The following is a 16,524-nucleotide window of genomic DNA, read 5'->3' on the forward strand; positions in this document are numbered from 1 at the left end:
TTCTTGAAAATATATCCTATTCCAAAATGTACTTTCTTTTGAAAAAGTTTCTTAAATACAGAGTGGGATTTTTGGATTAATCTTGAGAAATACCCACAGGCCCATGAACGGAAAATCTCTGTGAGATGGACTCAAGTTCCTGTTCTGCAGCTGGGACTCAAACCATGTATTTTCTATTTTGGAGAATTCCCTTTTTGCCAAGGCTGTTGAATACAAAACTGTTAGTGTGGTAGGTGCAATAACCTGTCCACTTACCTTGTTCTCTTTATTCTCCACTAATACTAAATATTTTATTAAAGTCCACAAAGCTTTGTTTTCTGACACAGAACCAACCATTTGAGCTTCATTCTCTTTAACAACTGCGCATGAAGTTGTGCAGCAAGACTTGCATCCTGCTAGGGCAACCTTCTACATCTTCTGGATGCAGACTGATGTAGGATATTAACTACATCCTGAAACCCATGGAATTTGCCAGACTGAGTGGTGGATTATAACTGAGTTTGTCCAAGAAGTATCTCTGTCTCATGTTATTAGTGGCATTCTGTTTCTGGTTGTAACATGCAACATCCTCACATTTCTCAAAAAGCTTCTTTGCATCTGCAATCCATCTTTGATATATGTGGAGTTTATTTTGGTGGGTGAAATAGCATGATAAGTGAAGGCTTGACCTTGTGGATACCCATTTACAAGTTTGAAGTAAGTTGTTATCAGTCCCCACTGAGTGATTCACTCAATTAACATTATATTACATCATTAATGGTGAACTTTTGCTGATCTAGGTAGGAGCAAGCAAATGCCCATCTAGCCTGTCTCTGTCTCCTCAGAGTAGCTGCTTTCGGAAACAATGCCAATGCAAAGCAATTCAATCCCTGATTCACTGTGCCAGCAAGTAGCACTCACCCAGGGACTTCCTGACTGAAGGTCAGCTACACACACCGTGTTTAGATGACTAATGAACCCATTCACCATCACTGCCTGCTCCTCTTTATCAGCCTTTTGTAATTTGCCTATTCCAGCCCCAGCATGGGACATGCCAGGACATAACTGGTAATGTCCTGATCTAGGCAAAACCAGTACTAGGGACAAAGAGGGTAAACTGAGTGTGTTGAAGCTCACCACTAGTATCTCAAAAAGAAATGCCCTGAAAACAGTTTTCAATCTATTCTTCCACCTATCACCCTTAGGTTAAGCATGTTATGGCACACCATATCCAGCATCTGCCCTTGGAGTTAAAATACAGTTTCAAATAAAGTTGTAGGACTAATCTTATCTTCCTCCTATAATAGCACAAAATTCTAGCAGTATAATTATTTTCAAAGCTTATTTTCCCTCCTGTGTGCTGTGACATGCCAGGGTAAATTTCCATTCCTTCCAAATGAAATAAATATGGAACAGGTAAATAACTGAATATTCTCTGATTTATGGAATCATTATTTTTTACTGGAGAAAAATATTCAAGTCCACAGGGGAATAAATCAATTCTTCTATTACTTCATATTATTAGCACCCAAACAATATTTCCCATTCATTAAAATTGTTTGTTATCTCATTAAGCATTTTTGAAGAATAGAACAGAAGAATAGAGGTCTATTCAGAAACATTCTGCTTAGATTTTTAAATTGGAGCTTTCTACCAAGACTCAGGAATTTTCTGTGGTTGATAAGCCAGAGAGCAGTGCCATACAGACTCCTTTTCTGACAGAACTTCACAATTATATGTCAAAACTGACATTTAACTTTGAAAAATATTAATTTTAAGAGAAGTGATTAGCTCATTGAGACATGGTTTCATTTTTAAGTTCCCAGTCATTTCTGGTTATGCCTTTCATCTAATTTTGTGTCTGGCACAAGCATTAATTGTGAATTTTGTAATTTTAAAATTATTTCTGTATTAGGATTTCAATGAGAATAAAAGTATTATACTTAATTTTAAGTACAGACTGTCTGTCTGTGATAGCCTCAGGGACCAATTCTCACCTGACTAGGCCTTCCCTTCAGAAATGGTATTTATCTGCCCATATGTAGAAGGCTGCAGGAATCCAACCCAGTTAAACTGGACTTCCTCTATGACTGGTAAAAAAAAGCTCAATAATCAGAGACATGGTGGAAGGATAAGTGTAGAAAATAATCTCACTCCCCATGTTGAATTAATGGTTTGAGGGTTTTTTTCCATACCCTTATAAATAGGCGCAATCTTCCACTGTTTCTACATTATCTCATATATAAAAATAGCAAAGGTGATTTCACTTTCTACTGCTGTTACTCCAGTTAACAGAGGTTGGTAGAGTGGGGAATGAAGCAGAAGGGAAAAGAAAATAACTCTCTGGCCCAGGAGTTAGCATGAGGCTGAGCCGTGTGTTTGGTGTTTTGGTGTGATGTGTCCCATTTTCAGCTCCAACTTCAGTTCTGCACATTGCCCAGAACAAGGAGCTTCTATAAATTCAGGCCAAGGACAGAAAGAAATCTGAACAGTGGGCTAATCTGCCCAGCATATGGCAGGGTAAGTTGAAAGTAAAAATGATCAATAAAAGACACAGCAACTGATACACGCCATGACTTAATCTAGAGATTATTGAATTCAACTGCAGCAGTGATATTGGACCAGCTGTCAGAATCATCTTGCACTGACACTAAAAGTCTTTAAAAATTTAGAGATGTCATTTCTCTTTGTTCTCTTTCTATAAACTTAGTACAATGTTTACTATAACTCTAAAGCATTATGAATTTTTGTACGTTTACTATAACTCTAAAGCATTATGAATAATTTACTGAGTAAATTATGATGCACTAATCTACAATTATTCAGTGATGCTAAATACTATTTTAGAGGCTGATTCAGCTATTTCCAGACTCTCAAGATAATTCAACCTCATTTGTTGGAAAGCAGAAACTTCTCAGGTCAATATAATTGAAAATTGAGCATTTGTTAAGGTAAAGCAGTAGGCACTTCCTGCCAACTTCCCCTTCCCTAGACTTCTGGATCCACCTAACTGGAAGCTTTATTTTTTCCTTTTTATTCTGTCATTTTCCCCTCACGTTCCATCCTGCTTCCTTGCTCTCTGCTTCAATCCCTCAATTTGTCAAAAATTTCCTCCAAGTATATAATTCTTTTGGTCCAATACTTGCACTTTAACACAGTCATGAAAGTTAGCCAATGTCGGAACCATTCTGACAGATGCTGACAGGTTGTAGTTTAATGATAACCTATCACAACATGAGAAAACCCTCCACAAAGGGTTCATGCCATGTAGCTGCACAGAATACAGCTCTAGCTTCATCTAGAACTAAGATGGTTTTCTCCCACCACTGAGCTTTCAATGAGAATTTATTCTTGGCACAGCTTAAAGATTCTGGATGCAATTAAATCTGGCATAAGACCACTGGCATTAGCAGAATTATATCAGAGATGCATTTTGCCCCTTCTGCATTGAACAGTCTGGTAAATTTCTGGATAACAGGTACCTCAGCAAGAAACTGAAGTTATTTCACAATACCCATTTAAAAATATATATATTAAAGTCTAAGTAAACAAACTTGAATATTAAGGCTTTTTCTTCATCAAGGTAATCTGGTTGGTTCCATTCCCCTTATAGGAGACATGTCAATTTATACCAATAAAGTGTTTCATTCTGGCAGGTGATGACAAGAATGTACTATCCAAGAGCCTGAATTATGGGCAAGGATTGCACTGTGCATAAATAGAGAAGGGGGAAAAATTATCTTTGTGAAAGATCTTTACACTCTAAGCATTAGAAAACAGATTAAAGAATGATGATGACAGGCAATAGGAGAAAAAACTTTAGAAAACGATAGCTTAATAAATTAAAGAAAATGTGAATAAATTTTGATATGTCACAAAGTTTATTTTTTGTTTTAAAGTGATGGCAATATTCTGCTCTTTTTGAAATATGAGGACTGAAATCCAGGCCCACTGATATTCTGGGAAGTTTACCACTGGTTTCTGTGGGACCACAGTGATTCCTTTTCTCTTCTTATTTAAAAGAAGACTAATTTAAATAATAGCCTTATAAAAATGTATGTTTTCTTTTCTCTCCCTCTGGCTTTCCTAGCCCTCTTCTTTGTTCAGAATAAGATGTTCATTATTTGTCCAGTAAATGAATAATCTGCTAATTAACTGCACTTGTTATGTGATGAATATTCAATTACCATAATGGGAAGGGGAAGAAGATGTATCATACCTACGCAAATTAATTTGTTGTTGGGCAATGAATTTGCATCCACCTGGTTGCAACTGCTCACTCTCAAAAGCTATCCAGGTTTGTTATATTTGAGAATTAAAGGAGCACACCACCCATCTGCAGCCATATACAAAGAGTGAATACCTTTTTCTCTGTCTTTTAACAGCATTATTCAAACAAATTGAATTCAGAGATAACTTGTGTTCTGTCTAGTGATAGGAAAAAGGAATTACGAAATGAATTAAATTTATTTCCTGTCTGAAAAATGGTAGCCCTCTCAGATCATGTTAACCAAGTGAGAACATCCCCAATGGAAAAACAGGTCAAACTCTTCTTGCACTAAACACTACAAAATATACTAAAGTATGTAAGTCCAAATCTCATTGTTCCACTCTTCTTAGTGGTATCTAAAACAATACCAAATGTATCTAGTATGAAATGTTACAAAATCAGAATAATGGTCCATATGCTCATCATCAAGGTTTAACCAATTAACACAGCAAAGGACAAAAGGGAACCAAGTCCCTTGAAAAGTGAACCAAGTTCATAGAACAGAATGGTCTCATTTCTGACCAAGGGAGACTGTCTGTCTGACACTCCTGCCCATCTTGTTCCCTCAAATTTAGAGTGGAGTTATTATTAGTGCAGTATGACAAACTCCTCCATCTAAGCTAACTGTGACCTGGAACATTCCTACCACAGCCTCCACACTAGTGTTATGTCATATATCCATAGAACAGCTGCTTTACAAGGATGACTGCTTTTTCTCTATTTACTGCCAATTAAGGACCATTGTGGTATAGTATGGGACACAACAGTAAGACTGGAAATGATCCAAATATAATCCATAACACTTCTTTAACCTAAGGAGAAAGTAAAAAGGGAAAAAAGCCCCCAAACAACTATAGCAAAAAATTATGCAGTGTTAGAGTAAGAATGGAGTTACTGATGGTATATATCATCAAGCTCTGGCCAAGTGCTGGGGAGGAATTACCTCATTTGTCCTTGCGAGGGGGAGAAGTCTAAACAAAACCAAACCTGCTGACAGAGATTAATTTGCATAAATTTACTATTCATAAATCCTAGAGGATCACTCCACAGGCTTAGATTTTAGTGGTACCAGCAAGTGTTAAAGGACAAAAACGGAGTCAGGAAAGATATTGAGGTTTATGACCAAAGTTTATTACTTGACAGTTGCAGAACAGCACAATGGTTTTCAACACTTAAAACATGAAATGATACTTCAGGTTTATTCTATAAGGTTGGCTGCAGAGAGGGCTTGCAGACACTAGAGAGGATGCTTGGATGCTCTGAAACATCCCTCTATAGACCTTCTTTACCAGAATCAGTGTGGGATGTCATGAGACAGTACCTCAAAACAGATCAGAAAATAATTGTGGTAACGTAGATCCCAATGCATTTTTGATATAAAGAAAGATTGAAGGGAGTGTTAGTAGCTGATAAACTTTTTTGACTTTACTTTTTCAATCCAAAATATTTGGATCTATTTCTTATACACTGTTCATATTTCTACAAGTTTTCACTTGTAGCATTTTTAATTTCTGGTTTCTATTAAATAAATATATAGAAATCCAATGAAAAAAAAATGCTGTTTTAAATAGTAGAAACTTTTTTTTAGAATGCTTTTAATTTCCACCAAAAAAAAAAAATAAAAAAGTCTTCTCAGGGAGGATAAAAGGCTTTTGTCTTCCTTTTTTTTCTTTATGAAAAATTTTCCGTTCAGAATAACGTCTGCCAGCTATAATGGCAATAAATGTCATTGACTGAGAAGTATAAAGGTCCCCTAGATAGTTCTGACTGTGTCCCTGACAGAGGTTAAGTTCTTTGTCAAGAAGTCATTGAGTTTACGTGCTATTAAAGCAGCATGCTTCCCAGCCTATATTTAGCTGTTTGAGTGTAGGTTATGTATGTTAGGATGAGGGTGATAAAGCAGTTGTAGACTGCAACATAAGGCGATTTTCTTTACTGCACAATTATGGTTTATGTTACCATGAAGCCTTTGCCAGGGATGAAAAGTTGGGGAGGATTAAAGGAAATGCTATAAAACATATCAAAGTAGATTGCATAAACAATTGCCATGCTCTGGGAAATGGCTGATTAATTGACTGAAGTGAGACATCTGCAGGATGTTGGCACTATGGATATATCAAAAGACCTCAACTGCCTTGTTTGCTTTAATAAAAGTGGATTAATTTGTTCCAACAGTACAAAACATCCTGTTATACCTATTTGTCATCCTCATTGTTAAGGAAATGAGCCCTGCACCTTTAAGTACAAGAGTCTTCCCACAGCCAGACCTCTTTGCACATTCCTCTGTGCAGAGACAAGAGTACAGGATTTTGTTAGACCTCAAAAAATAGGAGAGAGGAAAGATTTAACAAACAAAATGTGACTGTGTGTATATTTGGAAAAAACTTTACCTGCTTCTTTTACCTCTGGCTTCTCTTTGGCCAGTATTAGAAAAATAAAGCTCTTATTGATAATTCATCTGTCTTCCAAACTTATTCTTCCCTTGTGAAGTGCTTTACAATCTTCAGTGACCATTTTCAGCTAGCCACTGCTATCCCATTCCCTGGTAAGAAACTTACTCACAGACAAAATGAGGCCCATAATGCAAAGACAGTGATCTCCTGTGTGAGTGCCTACCTCTGACTGAAAACTGGGCACAGTTTAGGTGTTCTGACCCTAAAATTATTCAGGAGAGAGGGGGTTCTTTGTCTTTTGACATTATCTTGGAGGTAATGAAATCTCAGCTATCATGCATATACATAAGTGTATATGTGTGTGTGTGTGTGTGTGCGTATGTATATATTTCATGCTGATTAAGCACATAAGTAATGCAAAACTGAGGAAGATAAACCACTACTATCTTGAAAGTGGAAAAAACTTGCTCCTAGTCACAGTCTCAAGCTCAGTATTTTTAGGAGAGATGCTGAATCCTCTACATTTTCATTTTGTGTGTAAACATGGGAAAAAGGGAGTTGCACATGGACTTTCTACTATGTCACCATCACTATTAGGAGTAAAAGACTTGCTATGAGAGTTTAAAGTGCAGTAAATATTTTTGTTACTACCTTGTTAAGAAAGGACAAGTGTGGTGGTGCTTAAATTCAATTCCAGTTGGGTTTTCACTGCTCCAGTTTGGTTTTATAATTTGTGTTTTATAATTTTGTAATTATTACTATTGTTTAAGATGGCCTCTCCTTCCCTCTCCTTCTCTCCTTCCCTCTCCTTCTCCCCTTCTCTCCTTCCCCCAGACTTTCCCGCCAAAACCTTGGTTGTCCTGGTAACCCTATCCCATAATAGTTGTTTACCACTTTTCTGTTAAGTGTCAATCTTTAAGTTATATAACTTCCCCACCCCCTCATCATGTATTCCTCCTCCCCAAGTTACTTATTATTGGTTCAAAAGTTGTGCATTCCCTCATTATACGTTGGCAAAAGGTTGTGATTGGTCCCACGCAATCCCACCCCTGTAACCCACTCAATAAAGAGCCGTGGCATTCCGAGGTCAGCGTCTCTCTCCGGAGCGCTGCCTTGGGGACCACGCACCCCTTGGTTGCACACCCTGAGAGTCCCGCCTTTCTATTCTGCGCACTATCCGCACCGTGGTCGGGTTTGCCCACGCCTCTGGCAAAGTGGCCCCCTGGATGTAGTGGCGGCAGGGCTGGCCGGAGCTGCACCCATTGGAGAAGCCGAACCACTGCAGACAAGTAAGATAAAAATGTTGAAAATTCTTCCTGGCTAGAAAAATACCTATATTTGCTAGGTTTTTGCAGAACTATTTAACAAATCATTTCAAATAAAGAAAAGAAAAAAATTAAATAGCAAAACAAGTATGGAGAAGATTGAGCAACATGAAGTGATTTCCATACAATTATGTGAAAAAAATAATTTGCCTAATCTTTCCAAACCCCACTGATTGACAGGTTTTCACTTAGCTGCTTCCTTAAAACAAAAGAAAATTATTAGGATACTCCTGTTAGTATTTTGCAAATTACTTACGTTCAGCACAATGCCGATTTCCCTGGTACTCACCTTCAATCTGCTGCAGTTTTAAAAAATATTCAAAAAGTGCACAAAAATACGTAAATTTTCATAGTACAGCTTGTTAAAATGTCATGGATGAAAATATTTCTAAATATTTCATTAATTCCAGTATCTGTTAGAAAAATTTAGAACTTTAGGATGCAATAAGCAAATATGACTTTATAAATGATAATCAAGAAATTAAACCACTGACCTAGAAATCCAGCTCCTAATGATAGATGTTGGTGCAGTACAGATACTCCAGAGACAAAGCAGGGAAAAAAATCAAACATGATAAAGTAGAATTAATTTTACATTTTAGAAATAAGATGTTGTGATTGTGATAGGCAAATTTTGACTAGTGATAAAGAATTATTCACAGAGATTTAAAATAGTCATGGTTTAATTTCCTCACCACTGTCTAAGATACAGGACTTATATTGCAGGTATAACTATACAAATATATCCATACTGGTTTTGCTGTGGCAGCAGGATCCTTTTCTTTAGAGGCAGAAGGAGTTTTTCTGCCTGCATAGTTGTGCAACTTCTCCAAACACCCAGAGGTCAACCTGTTCAAAGCTCTTCTTTGTCAGCATATCTGTGTCCACATGGGTTTTTTTGGCTGGCATAGCTATTTTGGCAAAGAATATGTGAGTTTTTTCACACTCTTCACTGACATAGCAGTGTGGATAAAACATTATAGTGCAGAAGAATCATGTACACACAATATGTCTCTCCCTCCTCAGCCTGCCTTTGCTTTTCACCTCTTCACAAATTAGTAACTTGAGGCACGGGTTGCTGAAGCAAGGAATAAACACAAGGAGTTTAAAGTATCACATCACTGTTACCCCCAGATACTACCAGCACATTATGGGACAAAGGAAATAGATGAATGGGTGGTGGAAGTAAATTTCAAGAGTTCCCTTTTTTTTTGGGGGGGGGTTTTGTTATAATGATGTTAGACACTGATTACAAAAGTAACATATAGACTTACCACTAGAATTTTTTGAGAATATGCTCACCATGTTAAATATACATGGATGGGAAAAAGAATCATCAAGGTACTAATGATCCACCAAAGCATGTTGAAGAGTACAGTTTTAATGAATTGGGAGCCTCACGGCTGGGTTCATTAAGACAAGGGTCAGTTTGGGTTTCCCTGCCAGCATTCAGGAAATTCTAATCAAAGGAGAAGAATTCATGAGTAGACTTTACATCCAGGGTACCCTGCCAGCCCCAGTTGGCTCCTAGCATCCCATAGCCAGCTTGACACTTAAGAAAGGGGTTTTCAAAGCACTGCTTCTTAGCAAAAGGCCACAGAAATTTGACTCTCTTTTGTAGAGCCAAGTAGGTGTCACTACTTGTAACAGCAGGAGGAAAAACAGCAGTATCTTGGCTTCTGCTCCCATTTACCCATGAGAAGTGGTAAAAAATTTCAGCTTTTCTGATCCACATACCAAGTGCTCATGTGTCACCAAAGTAATATCCCAAGTGTTCAGCTGCTAGAAGATCTAGGCATTATATTTGTCTTTTTTTATACTTGTCTGCTCCCTTCTATCTCCTGCTGAGAGCCTCTTTTTCCAGTGTTATGTGGTCTGAGTCACAGTGAGCAGCTGAAATGATTCTACAGAGTGACAGAAAGTCATAGATACTAGTACCTAGGACAAGCTATGCCTTATGGTTACTTCTGAGCTGTCCACTGGCCAGCCCTGCTCTTCAGATAACCATATAAATGAGTAATATCTGTGGGTCCAAACCCCAGACAGAAATATGTTCCAGGTTGGAAGAAGGAGCGGACTCACACTTGGGGACCAGGAAGGTTTTATTCAGGCCCAAAGCCCAGGTGCAAATGTCAATTTCTGGGGCTTACATGCCCTCAAGTACAGAGGCGTTACCTTTGGGAATGAAGGGGAGTGACTTAGGAACAGGGGGCATTGGCATGGCCAATTGGAGCAAAAATGGAGTGGGAAAACCTGAAGCCTGGCTGAGTCACCAGCTTTTGCCAGAGCACTTAAGCCTTAGGGTGTGGCAATGGGTCTTATCAGTGAAGATTACAATGGACTGGGAAAGGCCGTTGTAAGGGAAAATGACAGGAATTTGGGAAAGGGCAGTTGGTAGGGATGAACCATTACAGAAATTTAATAACAAAAACATACACAACTTTAGAAAACCCAAAATGAACACTGCAACAATATCTCTAGGAACACCTTATTTTATCCAGTATGTTACTAAATAGCAAGTGGTAGGTAGAAATAAAATAGCTGTGGTACTTGTATGTTGCTAGACACATTCTTCTCCTCCTCCCATTTTATTTCCTCTCTCATCCCTTAATGCCATACTTGAACTTCTCTCAAGTGGGTCAATGAATAGTAAGTAGTTTCAATATCAATGAAAGAGGGCTGTACTCCAGATGAGATTTTACCTGATTCCTTGGAAAGACAAGACTTCATTTATTTTCTACAAAAAATACTAAGAACAGGAATGTTCTAGTTTGAACAAAAGAATGTTCTACAGTAATAAGCATTTTCTGAAGAGGCTGAACAGTATTTACATAGAATACATTTCTGTATAAAGCAGGCAGCTAGCAAATAGCTTAAATCTATGCCAACAGTTCTGTGTAAATGCTTTTGCTTGGACTAGCTGACCAGCCTGGGGCAGAAGAAAGCAAAAACATTCTTTATTCTATTTATTCATTAGAATTAATTCCTCTCCCAAAGAAGGCCAGTTATAAATGTGTGTGTCATTAACGAAATAGGTTTGAGAATAACAAATGGAAGAAAAAAAATAATGAAACAGGTTTTGCAATGTTTCATCTTGCATACTATTTGCATCTCTTACCAAAAAACCAAAAATTATTATGACAAACCTGAGAAGAAGAGACTCAAATTCAAAGATAATCTTTTACCACAATAGGACAACTTCTAAGACAGGAGTAGAGGAAGAAAAAAATCAAAAAGAATGACAAAGCAGGTCCAAAAATACTGGTGTAAAAAGAGATAATTTTTTCAAGTTACGATTAATGCATTTGTCTAATCATATTGTGATAACTGAAATAAAGTTCCAGTGGATTATTGATGTTATACAGGTCTGCTGCAGTTATAACTGTATCACTTGATAGACATTTCAGTAAACCTGAAAAAAAGAAGAATGGCTTGGGCTGTTTTCCATTTTGCCTCAACTGACTTGGTCAGATCAGTCTGATTAAACCAGCAGGATTATTTGTTTTATGGGCCATAGAAAGCAGGGTTTCAGTAGCAGGAACTGGGGCATATGGTATTGATCTCACCAACAGGATTGACACTGATTGCCTTCTAAGCTTGTAGCCTGATAGGTGAGAAAAATAAAGGACAAAATCTTCAGTCGACTAGAAAATGTCAGCTAAGAGTCCTGGTGACAAAACTGTTACATTCCTGGATTGTTTTACACTGACACAGTGTAAAATGAGCAGGTACTGGAGGACTATTTGTTTGCCCTGAAGGTACAATCTTATTTATTTAAGAATGGCAACTTGATACCTTCCTTAAGCATGAAAAAATAAAAAGGTTACTAACCTGAGCAAGTTACTCAAACTGTAGTGGACTTTGGTCAGTGAAGAATCTAGAAAACATGGCATCATCTAGTCCACTAGCACATATGGGTGTTTGAAAGCACTCCTTTTCATTCAACTGCAATAGAACTTAATTTATTTTATACTCTGGCATACAACCTATAAAATATTTGCTTTCTTGTGCACTCATTTTTTAGAAAAATATCTTTGGAAGTTTTGACAATTTAACAAACCTAGTGGCTTTCTGTGATGGAACAACTATGTCAGTGGAGAATCAAAGGGACTATTTACCTGGACTTCTGTAAAGCCTTTGACATGGTCCTTCACAACATCCTTTTCTGAAAATTAGAGACAGATGGATTTGATGGCTGAATTGTTAGATGGATAAGAAATTTGTTGTACACTCATATCCAGAGGGTAGTGGTCTACAGCCCACAGTCCTGATGGATATCAGTGAAAAGTGTTGTCCCTTGAGGGTCTGTATGGGGCCAGTGTTATTTTATATCTTCATTAATAACACAGATGAAGGGATTGAGTGCATCTTCATCAAGTTTACAAATGACACCAAGCTGAGTGGTGCAGCTGGCACACATGGAGGATAGGATGGAATCCATAGGGACGTGAAAAATCTCAAGAAATAGGCCCATGGGAATCACATGAGATCTAACAGGACCAGGTACAAGGTGCGGCACCTGGGTCATGGCAACCCACAGTACCAGCACAGGCTGGGGGATGGACAGATGGAGAGCAGCCCTGACAAGAAGGACTTGGGGATAGTGGCAAATGAGAGCTGGTGATGTGTGCTCACAGCCCAGAAAGCCCAGAAAACCTGAAGTGAGCTTACAACAGAAGTGGAGAGAGATTGCAAGGGCACATAGTGACAGGACAAGGAGGAATTCAAGACTGGGTTTAGAGTAGATGTTAGGAAAAAATTCTTTACTGTTAGGAGGATGGGTTACTGGAACAGGCTGCTTGGAGAAGTTGTGGGCACCTCATTCCTGCAACTGTTCAAGGTCAGATTGGAGTGGGATATGAGAAACCTGGTATCATGAAAGATGCCCCTGCTACTGACATAAGCTGCCCATAACCACTGACTTCACCCTGAAATACTGTACACCAGCCCACTGTTCTTCACAAAGCTGTCCATGCCTTCCTTCACTTCTGGAATTATTACTTTATGCTTCCTTTTCAGTTTCTAACCCTAGTGCTTAATTCAGCATGCAAGATTCTTTTATACTGAAAGACTACCCTTATTCAAGAATAATATTTTTTCGTTTGTTTTCCAGGTAGCATTTCCAAGTTCTGCAAATGAAATGATTAAAACTAAGAAATAGGTCACAACCTTGGCAACCATCTGATGTGAGACAGTGTAATCTGCTAGCACACTGGTTGTCATGGAAACTGACAATATTGGATTTTTCCTTCAATGCAACCTGTTTTATGCATAAATTATTAGCATAATATTAACATAGCAAATCTACGACACTGGCACTTCAAAGCATATCACCCATATGTTTTATGTGTGTCCATGAGTAACTTAAACACATTCTTATGGTATTAAGGAGAGGGTTCATCATTTGAGGGCTCTGACAGAGGAAAGAGTTTTTAGATCGGACAGTACAGACTGCTGCTTGACATGAAGAGATCCCATTTACCTAGTGACCCACTCAAGAGTTTGGTATTGCAATGATCATTTGCTTTGCTTTTTTTTTTTTTTTTTTTTTTTTTTTTTTTTTTTTTTTTTTTGCTGTCAATCTCAGAGTTAAGAGTTTGTTTGAGGTAATACCAACTTTATAAGATATGTTGAAAATTTATATATGGTTTGTTTTACTTTCATCTCAGCTGGAATAAAAACAAGATCTTTTGGACTCTTTGAAAGAAAGCAAACAATTCTTTCACTCCAGCTGAGCCCTTTATTTTTTCCCCACCCCTTCCCCAAACAGCCAAAAGTTAAAATTCCTTTTTTAAACTCAAGGACTATTGCTCAGCTCTTACTCCCATCTTGATCAATTAGCACATTACTAAGCTGTAGCCTCTCTTCCTGTGTTGGCTTCCTTCATGTGTTCTCTATTATTCTGCAGTACATATTCGTTGCAAAGAAGTAGCATTTCTGAATGAAAAAATACTCACTTAATCATTTCTCTTTTTTTTTATTTTCCCCAGCCTGAAGCTGTGTGTATAGTAACTTCAACTGTAGGAAAAATCCAGAGGCATGAAATGAGACCATTACCCTGTTGCCAAAGAACAACTGTCATACAGCACATCATCTGAGCTGACATCCATGTCTTTTTCTTCCGTAAAAAACATCTTGCCCTTAAGAAAAAAGTTTGAAAGATGAGAACAAAGGACTGAACAATGAACTGAATTTCATCTGTAAACCTTTGAAAAGAGACAGGGTGACAGCCCATCACTTCTCCTTCCTGCAAACCTGTGGCATGGCAATAACACCTCATGACCTGGAAGTTTTCTTCTCATAGTGCTCATAAAACAGTTTGCCTTCCCAATAAGGACTGTCTTTCCCATTATTCACGGAACTCAAATTTGAGCTGTAAGGAAAAATTACTATAAAATGTATGTCCAGAGACAGAGGACGAGTTAGTCCAGGTCACAAAGTGGAACATGAATGTACTTGTAGGCATAGGGGAAAGTTCATCCAAAATATATAGTGGATTCACAAATTATGCAAGTAATTTTTCTGGATTGTATTTCTGTGTTTTCTTTTAAGAAGTTGTGTCAAGTCAGTACAGAGACCAAAGAATGTCTGTCTTCCTCAAATGTCTTCTACCTCATTCTGAAACATTTATGAACTCTGCAAAACCAGCTGTGCAAATTTGGTTCTTACTGTATAGGTCCTTTGGACATGGCTAATTTACAGAAATTTCATTCAGTCAGATATAATCCCTTACTTTGAAGGTGTGTCTCTTCCTGAGACCCATTTCCTACACATGATCTCAAGCACCCACCGGTACTACTGCTGGTGTCTGCGGGAATATTCTGTATTTGCAACTTTCCTCAAAACTTTGTCTTCCTCCATAATACTTTGGAATAAAAAATGAATATGTATTAGCCAGAATAAAAGCTTCTTGCTACAAGAATTATTATTCTTTCTCAAAAAAGAACACAGAAGACGTATTGTCTTGCTATTTACCATAATGATTCAATCAGGTAAATGTATCTGTATTTTTTCGCTATGACATTTTAATGGTCACTTTTCTTGATTTCTCCCTATAATGCCAAATATTAAGGCTCATATAAATAAGATTTCTCTTTGGTCTCTGTTGAATGTATTTGATCTATTTTGAATGCATATCAGGCAACGTGTGGGAGGGTTTTTCTTGGTTTTTAATTTCTTTATTTGTTTTTCTCCCCCAATAAGCTAATGAATAGCTGTTTAAAAGTTCCAGTTGTGGAGACTAAAGACTATTTGTTTATTTTTCTCAATGAGAAGACAAGAACCTTGTTTTCCCTTGTTCTATTTTGTCTCTGAAGTTACAGGAGCATGTTGCCTTCATTTCTAAAATTTCCAGTATATCACTACAACTCAATAACATGCAGAAGCAGCAATTCTTGAAACTGTGTTAATGAAGTGAAACAGGATTTCCTATAATCTTTTGATATGTCACTAAGGCATTTTCTGATATTAATTTTTCCAATGTAATTAACAAAGGTGAAAAGAGTGTACTGCAGAATCAACAAAATGTTCAGATTCTATTTGTGATCCAGAAACATAAGATTTTCTTCCTCATGGTTACATTTAGAAATGGTCAAGAAGAAGAATAGTCAGATTCAAACTACAGTTTTGTAAGCAGTTTTGGGAACGTTTATTCCGATCCACACTGTAAACTATGTCATGGGGAAGACTTTTTTAGCTGAGAAAGGGGGTCTGGGGGGTTTCTCATTTCAAGATCTTAGTCTTGACAAAGTGAGCACAGATATGTTAAAAAAGCATCTATATTTTAGCACTTATTGAGATGCCTTTTAGATCTGATCTCCATAGAAAGTAATCCATAATAAACAAACACATAGAGGCACAGGCCATAGTCATAACAAAAGAATACAGCTTTGATTTGTTTCATTTTGTTTTGTTTTCCCGCTGTTATCACAGTGGCTTTCAAAGCTTTCTTCATTGTCATTTTGTTTTATCAACATTGATCAGAGACCCTGGTGGAAAGCCAGAACTAAGAGGATTGATCTCAGGTTCAAGTAAGAGAGAATTAGAAATGGGTAAAGCTCAGTGTATTTACAGGGATTTTGACTAAATCCAATTCCCAAGTTTTTTGTCAATTTACTTAACTGCTTTTACTATGTTATTTCAAATGGCTTTTCCTACACATTTTGGAGGGGGAAACTTTGGTTTCATTTGTTTTTAATAATTTGGAAACATGGTATATAAGAAATTCAACTTATAACAACAAGTGAGAAGACAACTCTCAAACTTGATCATGGTCTTTGGACAAGAGTAAAGAGATGAGTTCTTGCATGGCTGTCTGTTCCTCAAATTGTTACCCTTGATGAACTCTTACTTGCTGTAACTTCAGACCCTTCCACTAAAATATTCTTAGTCACCTGTCACTTTTTCTGCTATTCCATGCTTTTCCCACCAGATGGTAGGCAATAAAAGCAGGAAACAGAAGCTTATCTATTACTATATACTTAAAAGGAATCAAACAAAATTAAATAGAGTGCAACTGTGAAACAATTCCCCATATGCTGGTCTGCTTTTTATGCTT

This window comes from Zosterops lateralis, assembly GCF_965231275.1.
Source record: "Zosterops lateralis genome assembly, chromosome: 3".
Taxonomy (NCBI): Eukaryota; Metazoa; Chordata; class Aves; order Passeriformes; family Zosteropidae; genus Zosterops; species Zosterops lateralis.